Source organism: Piliocolobus tephrosceles, chromosome 1 (genome assembly GCF_002776525.5).
Source record: "Piliocolobus tephrosceles isolate RC106 chromosome 1, ASM277652v3, whole genome shotgun sequence".
Taxonomy (NCBI): Eukaryota; Metazoa; Chordata; class Mammalia; order Primates; family Cercopithecidae; genus Piliocolobus; species Piliocolobus tephrosceles.
Window position 1 is genome coordinate 106,454,501 of NC_045434.1, and position 23,909 is coordinate 106,478,409.

Sequence of the window (23,909 nt, forward strand, 5' to 3'; positions counted from 1 at the left end):
TGAGCAAGAGCGTGTTGCAGGCGGAGCGCTTAGGCAAATGTGTCTCAACAGGGCGTGGGGGCTGACCTCACGCACTGGGAGTATCAAGGCACCCCTGTTCTGAGATTCCAAGCCTGAGGTGCTGCAAGAGTTATTTGTTTCTCTTGACGTTTCAAATTGGCACCGTAGTGCAATTGTTTGCCCACTGAGGTCAGCCTAGGAAAGAGTGCTTAGATTCCCTGATTAAGCCAGGCTTTTTCTTGTTGAGTAGTTGTGAAGAGTAAACCTTCACATAAAGCGTAGGGCCGTCGCCGTGGGCCTGATGCGACGGCAGGCGAAGGCGATGGAGCTCTGGCTCGAGGGCTCGGCCGGACGACGGTGGCACCGATCGCCCGCCTGCTGGAACTGCAGGGACCGGGGTCCTGGCAAGGTTCTGGCCCTTTAGCAGACTTGAGGTGTGGAAGTTTCCCTCACCGCCGGCCGGGGCGGTGTCAGGGGCGGGCGTAGCGGGAGGGGTGGGAATAGGAGCCAATAAGAACTGAGTCTTGCCAGACCGGGCGGGGATAGGGGTGGGGCTGCAGCCGGGGCGGAGCCTTTGGCAGGGCATGCGGGGGCGGGACGCAGCGGACCCGAGTGAGACCCAGGAGACTAGCCTGGCCACAGAGACAACGTTGAGGCCCAGACAGGTAGGAGTCGGGGTGATTCGGTGCGGGGTCTCAAGTCGCAGGGGCTTCGGACACGGAGTGGTTGGCATCACCCCTCTGGGCGTCGGGCGCGGAGCTGAGGCGCGGCGGTTTAGTCCGCGGAAGGTGCGAGCTGGGCTGGCGGAGGTGGAGTCTCCGAGCCCTGCGGTCTCGGCACCTCCCCGGTCCGGAGGAGCAACCGGGTGTTGGGCCCAGCTTTAGGACGTCCTCTTGTGGCCGCACGGGTTGCGGCGGAGCCTGGCTGAGGACCTCCTAGCTCACCTCAGGGGCTTGGGGACCCCTGGGCGGGGCGCCGCGCTCTCCTGGGGAAGAGGGAGGGAGCGCCCCGCAGCCCGGGGAAACGCGGGCTTTCTCCAAGATAAGCTAGTGAGCTTGAACTTTGACATGCTGGAACGATCCACTTCCAAACAATTTTTTTGCTTTTTTTTTTTTTTGGTGTTTTGATTCTTAACAGCATCTAATAAGCACAATACCGAAAGTTGTCAAGTAGAATTTTAATTAAAAAATCTGACAATGGAACACCTAAGAGCATTTGAGTAACTATTGCTGTATAGCAGCTGATGATTAGATTATGAGTCAAGAGGCTCAAGTCTAGGGCCAGAACCCACGGAACCAGATTGTGATACCTCGGTCAAATTAGCTTCCTGGGCCTCCCTTTCCGTAACTATGAAACTGGTAAGTTCATGCCTATGGGCATTCTCAGGGCCAAATGAGATGAGTGAGAGTATTCTACAAATCTCAGATATTTGAACGTGTGTGTGGAGCGTGTATATTCTGTGAAGCAACTACTAAGGTACATAGTAGGCACTTTACAAACCTTTACCCTAAAGCTAGTGATTCTCCTGCAGTGTTTTAGATAAAGTGATAGATCCTTGCTTACTGTGTAAATAAGTTGTTTAAACTTTTCCCACAAAGTCACCGTTGTTTTGAGTGTGTTCTATTTTTAAATGATTGATGAAATTTTCTAGAATAGCGCAGTAGTGTTATCTGTACACTGTTGCTGAATCATTTACCACGAAGTCTGTAGCAATCAAATAATCTACTTCTTTGCCTTAGCTAAATAGTTGTAGTTTAAGATGCTTGCTAAAGTAAGCTGGGAATATTGCTCCAAATCAAGACTTTCATTTGTTTTTGTGAATTGACGGGCTGCTTATAGGAAGATTTAAATCTTCCAAAATATTGTTAATATGTTTTTTCATACAGCTTTTATTATAGACGTTTTTGTTCTTTACTGTGGATATGTGTGCAAAGGATTTTAGCGGGGAGATGGGAAATACAAAAGAAAATGGCAGTTTTGTAACCCGTAGGCTTTTGCTGGGGATACTTGTAGGCCTGTTCTAACTTTGTCAGGCAGAAACCAGGAAATGTAGTAATTATGTGTCTTGGTCTTTCATTAGTTGGTGTGTGTGTGTGTGTGTGTTGAATGTGGCAGTGCGTTTTTTAAATGCAGCAATAAAGGAGAATATTCACTTTTCTTATTGACAATAAGCAGTTTTCTAAAGCTGGAAATTATATTACGTTTAAATGATCTGTAGTGAGTCTTAAGTTATAGGCAAGATTTTTAGGCCACTGGATACCAAGATCAAATTAAATGAAGTAGTAGAGGGAAAGTTACTAGTGAATGTAATTTTTGTGTATGTTGCTGTAGAAGTTTTACTTAAACATGTTTCAACAATTCAGTGGAGGATGGGTCTTTTGAAACTACTTTAAAACATGAGTTTTAAACATGTACTCTATGTATAAATTTTTCTGTGATTTTACAATTTGTTGATCTTGGAGGTCTGAAACCTTACATTCACATTGTTTTTTGAGGGCCTACTATGCAATAGGCACAAGATTATATTTGTGTAAGAGCAGTATGTAATTCTTTTCATCTAGGCGATTCCATTCTACCAAGTGAGCTAAAATAAGTACCAGAAAAAAGCTGTTTTTAAAGCGGATGGTAACAATAACAACATCGACTAGCATTCATTGGTACCTACTCTGTGCCAGGCAGTATTCTAAATTCTTTACATGTATTAGCTTATTTAATGCTCACAACAGCACCATGAGAGATGTTAATTATGATCATCTCATTAAGAGGCATAGAGAGGTTGAGTAACTTGCCCGTGATTAGACAACCTAGATAGCAAAGGTAGAATTCAAATCAGTCATACTCCAAGGACCTAGTTGTAACCTTTGCACTATACTGAGTTTCAAATTCTGTGAGTGAGATACAAATGACATCTAATAGGTATTTTAAAAAGAGGTCTATAAAAAACTATTTCAAATAGAAGGAAAGAAAGAGGAAAAAATAAACTGGTATTGCAATATATAGATGAAGACATGTCCAAATACGATTTAATTGCAGTTTGTATGTAGGAACGCTTTTTTTGTTGTTGCCAGTGAATGACGTGGGGTTGATTCTAAGCTCTCAGTCCCTCAGCAACAACAGTTATGGCATTATCTTAACAATATGAGGTGCTTATTTTTCAATAAAAAGCACCTCATAACTTCTTTCATTAAGAAGTTAAAAATATCTGTTCACAGACTGTAAGTTAAGTGTTAGATTCAAGAAAAGAAAATGCTTCCCTATCTTCAAGAAGTTATAACCTGACATGTGAATAAATCCCTACAATTTCAGCGTGGTAAGAGCTGTAAAGAAGTATAGATTTACATATGTTTGAAGAGATGCAAAAAAAAAAAAAGAAGTATAGATAGAGTTTAAAATCATTCTGCATGTGGTAGGGAGGACGATTAGAGAGAGGATATTACGTTTGGCTTTGAAGGATGAATAGGAGTTTGCTGAAACTGTATCAGGAAACAGGTGATATGAATAAAGAACAGGGATAAGAGGCCGGGCGCGGTGGCTCAAGCCTGTAATCCCAGCACTTTGGGAGGCCGAGATGGGTGGATCACGAGGTCAGGAGATCGAGACCATCCTGGCAGACAAGGTGAAATCCTGTCTCTACTAAAAAAATACAAAAAAACTAGCCAGGCGATGTGGCGGGCGCCTGTAGTCCCAGCTACTCGGGAGGCTGAGGCAGGAGAATGGCGTGAACCCTGGAGGCGGAGCTTGCAGTGAGCCGAGATCGCGCCACTGCACTCCAGCCTGGGCGACAGAGCCAGACTCCGACTCAAAAAAAAAAAAAAAAAAAAAAAAGAACAGGGATAAGTGTGAAACTGTATGGTATGTTTGAGGAATGTGTTGTAGTCCATTGTCACTGAACGCCAGGGTGTACAGAAATGGGTGGTTGGGCTAAAGGAGATGGTGCCTGGAAATAAGATGAAAAAAGAAAATTGCAAAGCTTCCTTGCTGATTGCATTAGGATCACTAAAATTGCCAGGTAATGTGGTATTTCACTTCCCTTCATTTGTAACAATGAAATGAGTAATTAGTTCAGTTTGGCAGAAAGTTTCACTAAAATATACAGTGTTAAAGGTACTTTTAATACTTTGAAGTACAAGATATGTTATAAGACAACATTACAGACTTAGGTAGGTAAAAAGTTAAGATTTAGGGCCAGACACGGTGGCTCATGCCTGTAATCGCAGCACTTTGGGGGGCCAAGGCAGGTGGATCAAGAGGTCAGGAGATCGGGACCATCCTGGTCAACAGGGTGAAACCCCGTCTCTACTAAAATACAAAAATTAGCCGGATGTGGTGGTGCATGCTTGCAATCTCAGCTACTCGGGAGGCTGAGGCAGGAGAAGCACTTGAACCAGGGAGTCGAAGCTTGCGGTAAGCTGAGATCGTGCCACTGCACTCCAACCTGGCAATCTGTCTCAAAAAAAAAAAAAAGAAAAGTTATGATTCAGAAAAAGAGGGAAAAAAGTCTTCTGGTGCTATGTCATGAAGAGCCAGAGTATCATGCCAAGGACTTTGGACTTGATTCTAAAGACAATGGAGAGCAGTGAAGGATTTTAGATACAGGTATTTAGGAAAGATAACCTGAAGATGGTTTGGAGGCTGGATTGGATGGAGAGAGACAAAAGGTAGGGAGATAAGTTAGCAGGCTATTGCTATTGAAATAGTCCAGATAAGAGAAGATAAGGGCCTGGAGTAGGAAAATAGTAATAGGAATGGAGAGGAGAGGATAGATAGTGAAGGTGTAGAATTTGACAAGGCTTTAAAATCAATTGGCTCAGAAGGTGAACAGAAAAGTAAATGACTTAGTTTTTTAGCTTGGAAAACTGTTTGGGTGAAGGGTCTTGTTTTATTTTTTAATGTTGGAGGAAGATAATTGTTTCTATTTTGAACATGTTGAATTTGAATTATCTTTGGAGCATTCAAGTGGAGATGTCAAGAGAGGATCTAGAGTCCAGAAGCCAGACTAAAATTGGTGATTCAGATTTCAGAGGTAGCCAGTGTTAATTGAAGCTGTAAGAGCAGATGAAATTGCTCAAGGGAGCATACAGAATTAGAAGAGAAGAGGGCCAAGAATAAGTGACTTGCTTTGTGTAAGTAGAAGGGAGTATTTATCTATGTTATTTTGTTCTATAAATTATTATAAAGCAATGAAATGGGTTTTACTTGAAAGTTGAACAACTTTTACACCCAAATGAGTCCTGTTCTTTTAAAATTTCATTTGGGAGTTACTCAGTTATTCCAGAAGTACAGATGCTCCTCAATTTTCGATAGGGTTATGTCTGAATAAACCCATCATAAGTTGAAACTGTTGTTAGTCAACATATGATAAACCTACGACGAGTTTATCCAAATGCAGCCCTATCATAAGTTAAGGAGGGTACTGAGCACATACAACTTTGGCACCATCATAAAGTTGAAAAATCATTAATTTAAAACATCAAGTCAGGGACTGTCTGTATTGCCCAAAGTATTATTGGAGCTTCTCTTTGAAAAAGCTTTATAGCAAATTCACAGCTACACATGAACCTTGATCTTCTGGCTTTATTATGAAATTATTTTTCTGTCTTTTTATTTGTGTGGCACATATAACTTATTTACTTTTTTTTTTTTTTTTTTTTTTTCAAGAGACAGGGTCTTGCTCAGCCACCCTGGAATACAGTGATGCAATCATAGCTCACTGTAGCCTGGACCTCTTGGGCTCAAGGGATCCTCCTGCTTTCCTGCTTCAGTCTCCTGAGAAACTAGGACTACAGGCATGCACCATCACCCCCTGCTAGTTTTTATTTTTTATTTTATTTTTCTTGAGACAGAGTCTTGCTTTGTTGCCCAGGCTGGAGTGCAGTGGCGTGATCTCAGCTCACTGCAACCTCTGCCTCCCAGGTTCAAGTGATTCTCCTGTCTCAGCCTCCCAAGTAGCTGAGACTACAGGTGCACACCACCATGCCTGGATAATTTTTGTACTTTTTAGTAGAGATGGGGTTTTGCCATATTGATCAGGCTGGTCTCGAGCTCCTGACCTCAGGTGATCCACCCACCTTGGTCTCCCAAAGTGCTGGGATTACAGGCATGAGCCACCACACCCGGCCTGACCCCCTACTAATTAAAAAACATTTTTTTTGTCCAGGCACAGTGGCTCACACGTGTAATCCTAGCACTTTGGGAGGCCGAGGCGGTGGGTCACTTGAGTCAGGGGTTTGAGACCTGCCTGGCCAACATGGTGAAATCCCATCTCTACTAAAAATACAAAAATTAGCTGGATGTGTTGGTGCATGTGTGTAATCCCAGCTACTTGGGAGGCTGAGGCAGGAGAATCACTTGAACCCGGGAGGTGGAGGTTGCAGTGAGCTGAGATTGCGCGATTGCACTCCAGCCTGAGAGACAAGAGTGAAACTCCGTCTCAAAAAAACTTTAAATAAATAAATAAATTTTTTTCTTTTGTGGAGGTAGGGTTTCACTGTGTTGCCCAGGCTGATCTTAAACTCCTGGGCCTAAGCACTCCTTCTACCTCAGCCTACCTGAGTGCTAGGATTACAGGCGTGAGCTACTGTGCCCAGCTTTTTTTTTTTTTTTTTTTTTTTAACCATCAATCAAAGCTTTAAAAGCATATTCCTATCCCAACACTGGATGTTTAGTTCTTGGAAATCACAGACAAAGCTTAAAAAACAACAAAAGACTGTGTCCCCATGCCTGTAATCAGCACGTTGGGAGGCCAAGATGGGAGGATCGCTTGAGTCCAAGAGTTCTAGACCAGCCTGGGCAACATAAGGAGACCTCGTCTCTAAGAAAAATTTTAAAAAATTAGCCGGACGTGGTGGCACATGCCTGTGGTCCCAGCTACTTGGGAGGCTGAGGTGGGAGAATTGCTAGAACCTGGGAGGCAGGAGGTTGCAGTGAGCTGAGATCCTGCCATTGCACTCCAGCTTGGGTGACAAGACAAAAAAAAAAAAGAGAATAACTATATGGTCTTCTAAGGTAGGGGTTAGCAAATAATTCTGTAAAGGGCTAGATAGCAAATATTAATATTTGTGTGCCATACGGTCTCTGTCACAACTACCCAATTCTGCCAAAAAGCAGCCATAGACAACACTTAAATGAGTAAGCATGGACTGTGTTCCAATAAAACTTTATTTATGGACACTGAAATTTGAATTTCACATAATTTTCACATCACAAAATGTTATACGTATTTGATTTTTGCCCCCAACCATTGAAAAATGTAAAAACCACTCTTAAGAGGCCTTGCAAAAACAGGCATTGGGCCAGATTTGGCCCACAGGTAGGCCATAGTCTGCCAAAGGGATCTTCTTTGAAATACTTAAATTCGTAAGCTTGGTTTAGAAAAAAATCATGGTTCTTCGAAATTATACCTCCTGTTTTTAAATTCTAGTACATTTCTTAAAATACTTAAAACATTTTCATTCATCTTCCATTTCTCATTTAAATGGAAAATATTCCCTTTACTCATTTGGAAACTGAGATACAGAGAAATAGATTAACTTGTAGAGTCAGAATAAAGAAGTATGTTTGAAAAATGTTTTTTGATATTCCATATTCTTTACTGAATCAATAAAACATTGATCTTTTTGCTTTGGTGAAAGTGGCGACATTGAAGCCTGGGTGAAATAAAAGATAAACTTGAAGGGGTATTCTTCACTGGTTCCCAGAGGATTGGACAGGATGGAATTTTTTTCTCTTTTTCTTCTTTGCACTGAATGAATAATTTTTATCCTAAAGATAAGAAAATATGACAGTGTCTCCACTTTATAAGCAGTATAGCAAATTTTAAGACTGAAGGATTAAATGATGATAAGAGAAGAAAATTTAAAGGACTGACTTTTTCACATCTATCCCAGGTGTTTACCTTTTCCTTCTCCCTTTTCCCTCTTCCCTCTTCCCTCTTCCCTCTTCCCTCTTCCCTCTTCCTTTCCCTTTTCTTTTCTTGGTCTTTCTCTGTCATCCAGGCTGGAGTGCAGTGGCACTCCAGTTTATTGCAGCCTTCAATCCCTGGGCTCACGCGATCCCTCCACCTCAGCCTCCCAGTTAGCTAGCACTACAGGTGCATGCCACCCAGACTTTCTAATTTTTTAAAAAACTTTTTGTAGAGATGGGGTCTTGATACATTATCTAGGCTGGGCTTGAACTGCTGGCCTTGGGATCCTCCCATCTCAGCCTCCGGAAGTGCTGGGATTACAAGTATGAAGCCATTATGCCTGGTCCATGTTTTTGAGGAAGAAACTCAAGATTTTTTTTTTTCTTATGAATCGTAGACTTCTGGTTAGTGGCGTGAAAATAGAGTTTTTAGCATTCAGTTCAGGCAATATTAATCCATTTATATTACTTAAAGGTTACTTATGCTCTACTTTTTAAAGTTAAATTTCTAACTTTCGTAGTTTTCATAGCAGTGGTATTTATAACAAAGGATATGGAGAAAAATTATTTGTTTTCCTTCAAGTTTGAATTCATAGAAATGACATGTTTGTGGATTTTTTATTTGGATGTTAAAATTCAGGACCGATTGGTAGGGGAGAGTTATTTTTGCTGCTGCTTAAAAGGGATTTGCATTTTTCTCTGTCTTTTTTTCTGTTGGAGTGAAAAAACAAAATCTCCCAGCTGTGTGGGATGTGTTTGAATTGGTTACTTAGCAATGTAAAGCATAATTTTGTATTTAAATATTTATCTGTACTCTTTGATATTCTGATTAAATAAGGGTCTATTAAGGCTGTAATAATAGAGCCTTCTGTGAGGAAATGACATAGCCTGCTGCACAACAGTATTTACTGAAAATTTCCTTTTCCCTGGGCCCTATTTAAACTATAAGGGGTAACTTGGAACAAAAGAGGAAAATTATGTGAATTAGAGTGATGGTCAGTTTAATCATGAGTGTAATGTGATAGCTATCATTGTATAGTTATATTGACATAAATCAGGGTTAAGCAAAGTGTAGGAGAATTTTATCTGCTGTTGTTAAAAATGATGAGTTGTTGAACCAAATTTTATTTTTGAACTTTGCATTCGTCAAGTGTGATATTTTCAAGAGTCTAGTGATAATTGTATTTTTAAATCAAACTAGATCAATTTGCCTTTCAAATTTGTTGTTTCATTATTAGAGGAAAAAAACAAAGTAAAAAATACAGAAGTAGGTGCAATAACTGGATCTGGAAGAACAGAAGTGTTGAGGGAAATGGTCACCTGAGAAAAAGTATAATACTTTGAATGAAGATTATTTAAAATATGGCTTTATCAAATGGACAAAATCTGAGTAAAATGACAGACCCATGTCTTCATATAATGTTGCAAATGAAAATTTAAAATCCTTAAAATTAAAAAGATTCTTGGAAACATAGCATACTGGACTTTTAAATAAGCCCTTTCAAATATTTTCAAAGAAATAAAAAGAGACAAAGTTATCTCAGTTTCCTATTTATTCAAGGATCATTCCTGAGAAGGATTATTGTCTCATTTAGTTGTGTATCAGTGGCATAAGGGAAAAATGACTATATATCTCTTGAAAAAAGTATTCATCTAGAATTCATGGATATTGTGCTCATGATTTTTGACACAAAAAGAGCTGGAAATTAAAAATTATACTTCTTAGTGATGACATATCTCTATTCTTTACCATCATGGGACATTTCAACAGTACTTGTAAGATGGCTAGAGTCTGGCACAGATTTTGCAGTCCAAATCGATGGAGTTGCTGATATCATTAAGTTGTACTGTGCTTTTAGGTAGTGAAGATAATAAGGAGGATTTTCTTGTGTTGTTTAAATTTAACCACAGCTGTATGGGCATATTTACAGAATTTAAAAAAATAAATCGTTGATCCTCAGAAATTAAACTGGGAAAAAACTATTAATTATGAGCAATTGAATAGCAAATGTGATTAGAAAATATAAAGCAGTTTTTTTAAGCATTGTTTGAAGCTGCTACTAACAGTGTTCCCTCCCCCTTGTCCAGCCTCCCATGCAAGTCTCACACTTGGGTTTTAGTGAGTATCTCCTCAAAGCACCTTCCAACACTCAAGGGGAGGGAGGGAATTAGAGACAAACTTACAGCCAGTAGTCAAAACAATACAGCTGAAAGTATAGACATCCTCCTGCTTTCTTCTGACTGTCCAGGGCAGCAGGGAAGCTCCTTGGAGCTTTCCCTCCAGCAAAAACAATAAGCTGGCTGTGGGTGAAGTCACTGCTGGGCTCCATTTCTGTTCTGTTTGTTCTAAGGGCTAAGAGTGCTGTTTGAAACTGCTGTTTTATGTATTGCAAAGCTTTGGAATGTACAGAAAACTTTCTGAATCTCATGAATATATTGAAAGTCGTTAATTATATTAAAGGAAGCTTGCTGAGTAACCAACGTTTAAAATATTTTATTCAGAGTTAACTGTAGCTATTTACTATATAATAATGGAGTTTGATAGTTGAGGTAAGGAGTTAAGCAGATTTTATGAATCCAGAATTTTTCTAGTTGAGAGGCAATCTTGGTCAGGCATGGTGGCTCATGCCTTTAATCCCAGCACTTGGAAGGCCGAGGCAGGAGTATCACTTGAGCCCATGAGTTTGAGACCAGCCTAGGCAACATGGCGAAACCCAGTCTTTACTAAAAATACAAGAAATTAGGCCGGGCGCGGTGGCTCAAGCCTGTAATCCCAGCACTTTGGGAGGCCGAGACGGGCGGATCACGAGGTCGGGAGATCGAGACCATCCTGGCTAACACGGTGAAACCCCGTCTCTACTAAAAAATACAAAAAACTAGCCGGGCGATTTGGCGGGCGCCTGTAGTCCCAGCTACTCGGGAGGCTGAGGCAGGAGAATGACGTAAACCCAGGAGGCGGAGCTTGCAGTGAGCTGAGATCCGGCCACTGCACTCCAGCCTGGGCGGCAGAGCGAGACTCCGTCTCAAAAAAAAAAAAAACAAAAAAAACGAGAAATTAGCTAGGTGTGGTGATGTGTGCCTGTGGTCCTAGCTACCTGGGAGACTGAGGTAGAAGGATCGCCTAAGTCCAAAGAGTGAGGCTGCAGTGAGCTGCAATTATGCCACTGCAGTCCCTCCTGGGCAACAGGATGAGACCTTGTCAAAAAAAAAAGAGAGAGAGAGAGAGAGAGAAAGAGAAAGAGAGAGGGAAAGGAAGGAAGGAAGAGAGGGAGGGAAAGGGACGGGAGGGGAGGGAGGGAGGGGAGGGGAGGAGGGAGAGTAAGAAAGAATCTCATTGGGCAGATATTTTTCAATATTTTAGAATAACAAACTTTGCAAATTTGCTGCTTTTGGTGGTCTAGTGAACTACCTTTGAAGCTATATGCTGAAGGATTCCAAAAGACATTATTATGGCAAATGACACTTGGTACTATTGTCTATATCTGGCTACTGTATCTTTCAAGCATCACTACTGCACCTTTTTTTATGAGACAGAGTCTAGCTCTGTAGCTCAGGCTGGAGTGCAATGGTGGGATCTCTACTCACTGCAACCTCTGCCTCCTGGGTTCAAGCGATTCTCCTGCCTCAGCTTCCCAAGTAACTTGAATTACAGGCGCTGGCCGCTATGCCTGGCTAATTTTTTTTTTTTTTTTTTTTTTTGAGACGGAGTCTTGCTCTGTCGCCCAGGCTAGAGTGCAGTGGCCGGATCTCAGCTCACCGCAACCTCTGCCTCCTGGGTTCACGCCATTCTCCTGCCTCAGCCTCCCGAGTGGCTGGGACCACAGGCGCCCACCACCTCGCCCGGCTAATTTTTTGTATTTTTAGTAGAGACGGGGTTTCACCGTGTTAGCCAGGAGGGTCTCGATCTCCTGACCTCGTGATCCGCCCGTCTCGGCCTCCCAAAGTGCTGGGATTACAGGCTTGAGCCACCGCGCCCGGCCGCTAATTTTTTGTATTTTTAGTAGAGACAGGGTTTCGCCGTGTTGACCGGGCTGGTCTTGAACCCCTGACCACAAGTGATCCACCCGCCTCTACCTCCCAATGTGCTGGGATTATAGACGTGAGTCACCGCGTCTGGCCACTACTGCATCTTGAACACGGCATTATCAGTGAAGAAAGTTTGACCAAAATAAAATGTAGAGATATTGTTAGTTCTTATTACTATTACCAGACTTTTAGTTGTTATTTTCCTGAAGAGAAACCTGAAACATTAAAGAAAAATATTTGGCCAAGAGATTCATTTGTGCCCCATCACATCAATACACTTGATCTTAGCCAAAAGACTGAGAAGCGATGCATCAAATCAATAATTGAGTTTAATGTGCACTCCAAAAAGAGAATGAATTCTTGCAGCTTAGTTCTTCTTTTACTTTGAAGAATGATTAATTGGCATTGCTTATCATCATTTAAACAATTTTAAAAATAGAGGCAGGGTCTCACTATGTTGTTCAGGCTGGTCTTGAACTTCTGGGCTCAAGCAATCCTCCTCTGCCTCAGTTATCATTTTGTATTAAGACAAAGAACTGTTGAAAAGTAGTACTGCCATTCTTTTGCCCCTCTTGTGAGCCATAGCACCTTTCTTCCATCAGACTTTCTCCTCCCTCTTCTGTGTATTTATTATATCTTTCATTATTTTTTTGCTGCAGTTTTAAAAAATATCGATTTTCCCCAACTTTAAAATGTTTCATTTGTAGTTGTGTCTCCTTTTTGTTTTTATTATCCCTCTTACTGAGTTTCAAATAAATGTTGTATTCATACTTTGTGCATTTCCTCACTAATTTTCTGTTTAATTTTGGCTGTTACCTGCCCTCACCATCCTTTAGAAACCATTTATTTAATGCTGTCTTACCAAATGCAAGGATCCTTTCTCAGTCTTTATTCTCCTTACTTGTATGACACTGGTTTGCATCTTTCTTTTCTTTTTAGAATTTTTTTCCTCTCGTGATATTATCCTGGTTTTGTTACCCCTCACCAGCCTTTCTCCTACTCTTTATCTGACGTTCTCTTTTCTTCTCATCTGTGGTCCCTAATCATGATGAATGTTCTCAAAGGTTTTTTTCATAACTCTTTGAAAACTCTCTGCTTAGGGAACCTGTATATTCTTGTACCTTTCCCCCCAACACTTCCTATTTTAAACCTTCTTCCTTCTCCTTAAACCTTTGGTTTTTGTATCTCTCACTTTACTCTCAGCAGATAACCATGGCTATTAAAATAGAAAATAGAAGCCATCAGATGGAAAGTTCATAAGTGTATTAGCCGCTAAACCTGGAAATTTACCCGCACTCTTATCTTTCTTTTATCATTTACCTTCTGTTCCAGTGGAAGACCTGTCCATCTTCCTGGCAGATGCTGATAATCCTTCCAGGTCCCGTTGGAGGCCCATGCTCTCTCTCCTTCTTGAAGTCTTTGCTTTATACCCTTGCTTCTTTTCTTACCTCCTCTTTAGCAACTCTTTCCCACTGGTGTTTAAACAAGATTAAACTTGTTTAGGAAACAAATTTAGAAAGCTTTCCTGGACTTCACGTTCCTGTCCAGCTCCACTCTATTGTCCACTTGCCTACTTGGATAAACTCCTTGAATGGATTGTCTACAGTTGATATTTGCATTCTTTTTTTCTCATCCGATTCTCAGTTCACTTATTTTCCTTCAGCCTCCTCCATGCCACGGAACCTGCTCTTGTCCAAGTCCTAATGACCAACAGACACTCCAGTTTTTATCTTACTTGACCTTTTGACAACGTGTCTGTCATTATTGACCGCTCTTTCCTTCTTGATAAAGTCTCTTCCTTTGGCTTCCATGATTCCACACATTGATAGTATTTCTACCATCTTTTGTCTACTTTCATGACCATATGTGATACATGAGGACTTACCTAAAATGTTTGAGGACTGATTTATTCTTGATTACCAATGTTTTGGAGTTTATAAAGCTTAATTCCAACAAAACATGATGATGTAAAAAAAATCTTAAAAAATAAAATATGGTAATATAGTAATAAAGTAAACATAAATATGGTAAGAAACAAATGAACGAAAGAAATAAATGAGTTTGAAAAGTTGACATGGAAACCACAGTGAGATGCTACTACATACCAGAATGGATAAAATTAAAAAGACTAACAATTCCAGTGTGACTGAGGAGTGACGGCAACCACTTTTATTGCTGGCGAGAGTGTAAATTAGTACAGCCTCTTTGGAAAACTCTGGCAGTGTCCACTTAAGTTAAACATATGCCTCCTTGGCCAGGTGCAGTGGCTCAGGCCTGTAATCCCATCACTTTGGGAGGCCAGATCACTTGACGTCAGGAGTTCGAGACCAGCCTGGCCAACATGGGGAAGCCGCATCTCTACAAAAGCTAGCCAGGTGTGGTGGCATGCACCTGTAGTCCCAGCTACTCAGGAGGCTGAGGCGGGATAATTGCTTGAACCCAAGAGGTGGAGGTTGCAGTGAGCCAAGATTGCACCACTTCTCTCCAGCCTGGGCAACAGAGTGAGACTACATCTCAAAAACAAAAACCGAATAAAACCCAAAAACATATGCCTATTCTATAACCCAGCAATTCTACTCCTAGATGATACCCAAAAGAAGTGTGATTGTGTCTATCAAAGATACATGTAAGAATGTTTAGGCTGGATGCGGTGGCTCATGCCTGTAATCCCAGCAGTTTGAGAGGCTGAGGCGGGCAGACAAGGTCAGGAGATTGAGACCATCCTGGCCAACATAGTGAAAGCCCGTCTCTACTAAAAATACAAAAAAATGAGCTGAGCGTGGTGATGCGCGCCTGTAGTCCCAGCTACCTGAGAGACTGAGGCAGGAGAATCACTTGAACCTGGGAGGCAGAGGTTGCAGTGAGCCAAGATCACACCACTGCACTCCGACTGAGCGAGACTCTGTCTTTAAAAAAAAAAGGATGTTTATAACAGGCTGAACACAGTGGCTCACTTCTGTAATCCCAGCACTTTGGGAGCCTGAAACAGGAGGATCGCTTGAGGCCAGGAGTTTGAGACCAGCTTGGACAACATAGTAAGACCCCATTTCTACAAAAAAAGTTTTTAAACAATTAGCCAGGCGTGGTGGCACACACCTGTGGTCCCAGATACTTGGGAAGCTGAGGTGGGAGGATCACTTTAAGCCCAGGTGGCTGAGTTGGCTGTGAGCCATAATTGTACCATTGCACTCCAGCCTGGATGACAGAGCAAGACCCCATCTCCGAAAAAAAAGAAAAAAAATTGTTTGGAACAACTTTCTTCATAATAACCAAAACCTGGAAACAGTTCACATATTAGTCAACAGGAGAATGGATAAATAAATATTGGCCTTACCATTAAATGAAATACTATACAGAAATGAAGAAAAACTGACTGCTATATACAACATGAATGACGTATGTATTTTATATATATATATAAAAGTTCTTTGAGCTGTACATAGATTAGTGGACTTTATGTGCTTTATGTATGTTACATTTTAAAACATTTATAGGCTTTAGGCTGGGCATGGTGGCTCATGCTTATAATCCCAGCACTTTGGGAGGCCGAGGTGGGTGGATCACCTGAGGTCAGGAGTTCAAGACCAGCCTAGCCAACATGGCAAAACGCCGTCTCTACGAAAATGCAAAAATTAGCCTGGCATGGTAGCAGGCGCCTGTAATCCCAACTATTCGGGAGGCTGAGGCAGAAGAATCGCTTGAACCCGAGAGATGGAAGTTGCAGTGAGCCGAGATCACTCCACTGCACTCCAGTCTGAACAACAGAGTGAGACTCCATCTCAAACAAACAAACAAAAAAATTTTTTACAGGTTTTTGAAAACCCTTGGTGCATAATAGGTGCTTCATAAATAATTTGTTGCTGATGTTATGTTTGCCAGGAATGCGCTCTTAGTTTTGTTCATTTTGTAGATGACTTCTCATCTATCAATAATCTCATTTAGTAATAAATTGCCTTTAATCATATATAAATGTCCTGTGAGTGTGCTTATATTTATTTTCATGCATATAATTTTCTAATGGGACACAGAATGTGTAGTGAAGTGTATATAGACCGCTTTCAAATTATGCTGTGTCATGTAACCATTTGATTCTGTACCTCTGTTTTCTGTGTGCGAATGAGGATAATAATATCTGCTTGTGGCAGAGATTTTTTGGCTAATCTAATATCCATTTTTCTAAGTAATAGAACTCAATAGTTTACTTGAGGCACATTGCAGGATAAAATGATTAAAGATTATATTTCCCAGCCTGGCTTGCAGTTTGTACATGTGACTAAGTCCTGGTCAATAAGCCATAGCAAAAGTGTTATATGGTACTTCCAGGAAGGCTGCTTAAATAGAACTTTTTTCCTTTTTGCTTCCTGGAATGTGGATATAATAGCTGGAGCTCCATGTGTGAACTATGAAGTGATCTTGAAGGCAGAATCCATGTGTTGAGGGTGGCATAGCAGAATATAGGCACCTGGGGACTTGATGACATCTTAGACTGCCTACTCTGTCTTTTTTTTTTTTTTTAAGTGGCAGAGAAACAAACATCGGTCTTGCTATTTCCAGTTCCAGTTGTATGTACCAAAACTTAATCTTATATAGTACCCCAAATAGGTGCTATGAAAATTAATTGTGATAATGTGATTGACGTGATTGGCACATAGTATTTAACAAAATGTATAATAAAGTGTAATCACTGTTCTTGCTGTTTTAATTCTCACAATGCTCTGTATGAAGTGGGTGTTCAATAAGTATTTGATGTCTCTTTAAAAAGTAAGCTATCTCTTTTTGAAACAAATGCTGTGAAAGTGATTTATGTTTATTTTTATTTTTTTTGAGACAGAGTCTTGCTCTGTCGCCCAGGCTGGAGTGCAGTGGTGTGATCTCGGCTCACCGCAAGCTCTGCCTCCCGGGTTCACGCCATTCCCCTGCCTCAGCCTCCTGAGTAGCTGGGACTACAGGTGCCCGCCACCACACCCGGCTAATTTTTTGTATTTTTAGTAGAGACAGGGTTTCACCATGTTAGCCAGAATGGTCTCGATCTCCTGACCTCGTGATCCACCCGCCTCAGCCTCCCAAAGTGCTGGGATTACAGGCGTGAACCACTGCGCCCAGCCCGTTTATTTTTTAAAATTAGAAAATACAGATAAACCAAAAGAAAAGTCAACCATAGTTATATCACCCAGAGATAATCATTGTTAGCTTTTTGGTGCATATCCATATTAACTATAAATTCTATTTGTTTATTCATACAGATTAAAGTTAATTTGTATTACACAACCTTTTATAACATTCTTTTACTTAATAGATCTTGAGCATGTTATAACTTCATTGTATTTCGGAGTATGGATTTACCATGGTACATTTAATCATCACCTACTGGAAGTTTGTTCTCAGTTTTATAATATTCTAAATCTCCTCTTGTACATATATCTTTGTGAATTTGTCTACTTATTTCATTAGGGTAAATTATTGGAAGTGATATCTCTGCATCATCGTATGTGTTCATTTAAAAAAATTTATTAGGGTTTTACTTAATATAGAAAAATATAACAAATACCACTTAAAAGGTCCATTATTCCACCATTCAGATCCTGTTTTAATGTTTAAAAACCACAAAAAACACAAAACGTGTAATCATTATAAAAAGTTATAAAATAAAAAGTAAATAACTTGTTTCCCCACCCCACGTTCTCTCATTGGTACCATTGTTGACAATTTCTTGTGTAGCCACTGTAATTTAATAAGTGGGGACCAGAAAATTCAATCTTATAAAAATCTCGAGTCTTATTATAAGGATAATGAAAAAACAACATTTAAAAAATATGGTTTAATATTAATAGTATCAAAAGTACTGATGGGAGGCTGGGCACCGTGGCTCACACCTGTAATCCCAGCACTTTGGGAGGCTGAGGCAGGTGGATCGCTTGAGTTCAGGAGTTCAAGACCAGCCTGGGTAACATGATGAAACCTGATATCTACTAAAAAAATACCAAAATTAGCCGAGTGTGGTGGTGCACACCTGTAATCCCTGTAACTTGGGTGGCCGAGGCAAGAGAATCTCTTGAACCCAGGAGGCAGAGGCTGCAGTGAGCCAAGATAGCACCACTATACTCCAGCCTGGTCAACAAAGTGAGACCCTGCCTCAAAAAAAACAAAACAAAACAAAACAAAACAAAAAAAGTACCAATGTGAAATTAAAAAAAGCTTTATTGGTATAACTGATCATATACAATCAACCCTCTGTATCCATGGATTTTGCTCCTGTGGATACAACCAATCATGGATTGAAAAGATTGAGAAAAAATTGGATGGTTGCATCTGTACTCAACATGAATGGACTTTTTTTTGCTTGTCACTGTTCCCTGAACAATACAGTATAATAGCAATTTACATAGCATTTACATTGTATTAGGTATTATAAGTAATCTCAATATTATTTCAAGCATATGGGAGATAGAGCCAGGCATGAGGCCTGTAGTCCCAGCTACTTGGGAGGCTGAGGTGGAACAATCACTGGAGCCTGGGAGTTCAAGGCTGTAGTGCACCATGATTGTGTCTGTGAATAGCCACTATACTTCAGGTTGGGCAACGAGGAGACTCTGCCTCTTAAAAAAAAAAAAAAAAGTAAATGGAAGGATATAAGTTGTAAGTAGGTTTTATAATGCAAATTCAACACCATTTTATAAAAAGAGACTTCAGCCTTTATGGGTTTTGGTATCTGAGGGAGGTCCTAGAACCAATCCCTACACATACCAAAGGATTACTGTACTGAATTGAGAAAGTTCAAATGGTCACAAAATGATTGCTTCCTAACTACCCGCCTCATACAATTTGAGGAAGAGAACTATAGCCTGCCCATCCCCCATTTGAGAAAAGGAGGCTGGACAGAGAATAAGAGTCAATTGTGTAACATTCAAATTCATATTATTGCAGTGCGTGTGTGAGGGGAGGGCATGTATATAGATACATGTATAGCAGGTGTATAGATACATGTATATCCTTTTTAAAAAGTGTATTGGAAATTGCTTTTCCACTTGCTTTTGCCCCACTTTTATTTTGGACATCTTTGCACATCTGCACACATATCTGTACCTCATCCTTTTTAATAGTTGCATAGTATTGAGTCAGGGTGCTGTGTTTGATTTAAGTAGTTTGTGCATTACACACAGTACCCAGCCAAGAAGCTGAAATCAGGCCCAAGGTCGACTTGCCAATTGGCTCTGTGCCAGTTGGCTCCCTCCTAGGATGCTTTCCTCACCTTGCCCTGACTCTGACAACCCTGCACCAGGCCATCTATCAGCCTGGATACCTCCTCATTCTGCTGAAGCTCTAACATCCCATGCTGGCTACCCCTCTGTGGGAGTGCACTCCTTACCTTGTTTAGGCCCTGATACTTCCACAGTAGGCAGCCCTCCTACCCAAATGCTCTCCTTACCTTGCTTGTTAGCATGAGGGAAGTATGCCTGCCTTACTTACTCTGCTTTGCCTAATTAGGGCCAAATTGTTCAGGAAGAAGAGTTGGTAATAACTTTTTTTTTTTTTCTTTGAGTCAAAATCTCACTCTGTCACCCAGGCTAGAGTGCAGTGGCGTGATCTCAGCTCTGCAACCTCTGCCTCTCGAGTTCAAGTCATTCTCCTGCCTCAGCCTCCCAAGTAGCTGGGATTATAGGCACACGCCACCATGCCCGACTAATTTTTGTATTTTTAATAGAGATGGGTTTCACCATGTTGGCCAGACTGGTCTTGAACTCCTGACCTCAGGTGATCTGCCCACCTCAGCCTCCCAAAGTGCTGGGATTACAGGCACTTTTTATTTTTATTTTTTATTTTTAGAGACAGTCTTGCTCCATTGCCCAGGCTGGAGTGCAGTGGCGCAATCATGGCTCACTGCAGCCTCCAGCTTCTGGGCTCAAGCAATCCACCTGCCTTAGCTTCTTGAGTATCTGGGACTACAGCACATGATTGATACTTGGCGTGTGTGTGTGTGTGTGTGTGTGTGTGTGTGTGTGTGTGTAGAGGGAAGGTCTCATTGTGTTGCCCAGGCTGGTTCAAACTCTTAGCCTCAAGTGATCCTCCTGCCTTGGCCTCCCAAAGTGTTGGGATTACTGGTGTAAGCCACCATGCCCAGCCCTTACTATGTTTGGTTGCTGGTTTTGTTTTGTTTTGAGACAGAGTCTTTAGTCTTGCTGTGTTGCCCAGGCTGGAGTGCAGTGGCGCGACCTCAGCTCACTGCAGCCTCCACCTTCCAGGTTCAAGCAATTCTCCTGCCTCAGCCTCCCAAGTATCCGAGACTACAGGAGGTTGCCATCACACCCAGCTAATGCCCTTACTGTGTTTTACATGGCACTGTGAGGGATATGAGATGTATTTAATAACCATGTTACTGCAGTTTTACTTTTGTTACTCTTTTATTGTCAAATGAGATAAAATATGCAAAGAATATATAATTTTGGAATCTCTTTTGAAAATCTGAGAAATACATCTTCTGGCTTTTAAGCTTTAGAATGAAATAGAAAGTTACATCGTACAATTGTTATGAATGTATGTTTTTTAAGAAAGCCTGTTATGTCTGCAGTCTAAAATTCTTGAAAATTGCATCTCTTTTTTTTTTTTTTAAGACAGACTTTCACTCTTACTGCCCAGGTTGGCGTGCAATGGCGCGATCTCAGCCCACTGCAACCTCCACCTCCTGGGTTCAATTCTCCTGCCTCAGTCTCCTGAGTAGCTGGGATTACAGGTGTGCATCCCCATGCCCAGCTAATTTTTTGTATTTTTAGTAGGAACAGGGTTTCACCATGTTAGCCAGGCTGGTCTCGAACTTCTCACCTCAGATGATCCGCCCACCTCGGCCTCCCAAAGTGCTGGGATTACAGGCATGAGCCACAGAGCCTGGCCAAAATTGCATCTTTTTATGTAACTCTGAATAAAAAAAGCAGGATACAATTATACATACACTGTAATTGCATCTGTATAAAAATGTGCTTAAAAAACAGGAGATATACCGAAATATTCCAGTGACCATGTTGGAGGTAGTAGACTTACAGGTATTTTTCTCCTGTTTTCTCTGTTTTCAAAATTTCTAAAAAGTGGTAGTATTACTAGTAGTATTACTTTGTGACTTTTAAAACTTTTTTTATTGCTTCTTTTTAGCTTTTGGAAAATTTCTTCAACCTTTGAATACTTTAGTAATGATTTTGCTGCCTTTATTTTCCAATCTCTTGCTAAGAAGAGCTTACCAAGTTTGAATTTGTGGTTTAAAAACTAGGTTTTATTGGCTAGGCATGTTGGCTCATACTTTATAATACCAACACTTTGGAAAGCTGAGGCAGGAGGATTGAGCCCAAGAGTTCAAGACCAGCCCTGACAAGACAACAAGACCCTGTCTCTATTAAAAAAAAAAAATAGCCAGATGTGGTGGGATGCTCCTGTAGTCGTAGCTACTTGGGAGGCAGGGGCAGGAGAATTGCTTGAACCCAGGGAGTTAAGGCTACAGTAAACTATGATCACACCATGCCTCTGGGCAACAGAGTAAGACCAGTTTCAAAAACAAAACAAAACAAAAACACTAGGAAAATACTAGGTTACATTAAAGTTGTTTTGAAGCAATTTGTATAACTGCAAAGTTCTAGTTTGGGACAGTTTTTTTTTTTTTTTTTTTTTTTTTGAGACGGAGTCTCACTCTGTCGCCCAGGCTGGAGTACAGTGGCGCGATCTCGGCTCACTGCAAGCTCCGTCCCCCGGGTTTACGCCATTCTCCTGCCTCAGCCTCCGGAGTAACTGGGACTACAGGCACCCGCCACATCACCCGGCTAGTTTTTTTGTATTTTTTTAGTAGAGACAGGGTTTCACCATGTTAGCCAGGATGGTCTCAATCTCCTGACCTCGTGATCTGCCCATCTCAGCCTCCCAAAGTGCTGGGATTACAGGCTTGAGCCACCGCGCCCGGCTGGGACAGTTATTTTTTACTTTGGAGGGGATTTTTAAAAGGATAATTAAGTGAAAAGTGCTGGGTGCAATGGCTCACACCTGTAATCCCAGCATTTTGGGAGGCCAAGGTGGGCGGATTACTTGAGGTCAGAAGTTTGAGATCAGCCTGGCCAACATGGTGAAACCCTGTCTCTACTAAAAATACAAAAATTAGCCAGGCGTGGTGGCAGGCGCCTGTAATCCCAGCTACTGGGGAGGCTGAGGCAGGAGAATCATTTGAACCTGGGAGGTGAATGTTGCAGTGAGCCAAGATCACGTCACTGTACTCCAGCCTGGGCGACACGAGCGAGGCTCTGTCTCAAAAAAAAAAAAAGGATAATTATGTGAAAAGAGACATTTTATTTAATTATATGGGCATTTAATAACATTGCATTAGCATAATTAAATTCTAAAAGTTTAATGTTATTAAAGTTAGTTTTACATGTAATTTTCCACATTGTGGCATTTTGTAGAACTTATGCTGAAATTTCTCATTTGACTGTTGTGCCTAAGCTGTCTTTGACATTTAGTTATATGTCAGCTCATTTTATCCACCAGATGGGAGTCAGATACCAGTCCCTGTGTCTATGTACTTCCCCAAGTCTGGGCATATGCCTCAAGTGCTTTGAGTGGTTATCTTGAGGTTTCAGTCCCTGGCTTGAGGTAGGCAAGAGGTACATCACTCTTTCCTTATAGGAGGCAGGGAAACACACCACTTAGTTTCTTTAAAGAAGTCCTCTCTGTTGTCCCTTGTAATCCTCACAATTTAAGAAATTGTAATTCTTCTCTTATGCAGCCTTGAGAAGGGTAGTGAACTAATGTCAGCAGAGCCAATTTTTGGCAACCTCACTTTCTAAGCCTTGCACTTTTCTTAGAATGTGGGGGTATTCGACTTCTATTGTTTTGGTTTTGGCCTTTGAGGCCCTGCTGAAACTCGGAGAACACAGGAAAAGTTGCATTTGACATCCTGTTGCGTTAGTTCATATTATTGTTATGTCTACCAACTAACAAGTAATATAATGTATAGTGGTTTAGTGCACAAACTTTGGAGTAAAGCAGAACTAGGTTTGTGTTAGTTTGGGTAATTAACCAGTTCAGCTTCAGTTTACTCATTCACAAAATAATAAAACTTGCTACTATTGTAGGTAATATTAACTATCTGTTAGGGTTGTTGTAAGAATTAAATGGAGGCCAGGTGCGGTTGCTCACGCCTATAATCCCAGCACTTCGGGAGGCTGAGGTGGGTGCATCACCCGAGGTCAGGAGTTTGAGACCAGCCTGGCCAACATGGTGAAACCCTGCCTCTACTAAAAATACAAAAATTAGCCAGGCCTGGTGGAGGGCACCTGTAATCTCAGCTACTTGGGTGGCTGAGGCAGGAGAATTGCTGGAACCTGGGAAGCAGAGTTTGCAGTGAGCCAAGATGGCGCCATTGCACTCCAGCCCTGGTGACAACAGTGAGAGACTGTCTCAAAAAAAAAAAAAAAAAAAAAGAATTAAATGTAGTAATGAAAGCAAGCAGATACATAGCATAGTGTCTGGCACAGTAAACACTTAATACATAATAATTATTTAAAATATATGCTAAACAGGTCAGGCGTGGTGGCTCACACCTGTAATCTCAGCACTCTGGGAGGCTGAGGCAGTCGGTTCACTTGAGGGCAGGAGTTACAGACCAGCATGGCCAACATGGCAAAACCCTGTCTCTACTAAAAATACAAAAATTAGCCAGACGTGGCAGTGCATTCCTTTCACAAACATTACCTAATAGTATAAATAAGTGATTTAGAAGCTAACTAAATGGCTTGAGAAACCAGAAGAATATTAGAGAGTATTGTCACCAGGCTGTACAATAGTGGATTATTGAACCTGAGAGGCAGAGGCTGCAGTGAGCGGAGATCACCCACCCAGCCTGGGTGACAGAGCAAGACTCTGTCTAAAAAAAAAAATCACATTGTACTCCATAAACATATATAATTGGAATTGGTTAATTAAAAATAAAAATTAAAAAAGAAATAGTTCTT

General features: G+C 41.1%; 1 protein-coding gene across 1 annotated transcript in view; it reads left to right on the top strand.

The window, feature by feature from the left end:
* The first annotated feature begins 248 nt into the window (after positions 1–248).
* The window catches only part of DENND2C (DENN domain containing 2C), an 82,992-nt gene continuing 59,331 nt past the window's right edge, over positions 249–23,909 (top strand). The window contains exon 1 of the mRNA XM_023222757.1: positions 249–398. The gene's annotated coding sequence lies outside the window, so the exon portion shown is untranslated. The remainder of the gene's footprint in view (positions 399–23,909) is intronic.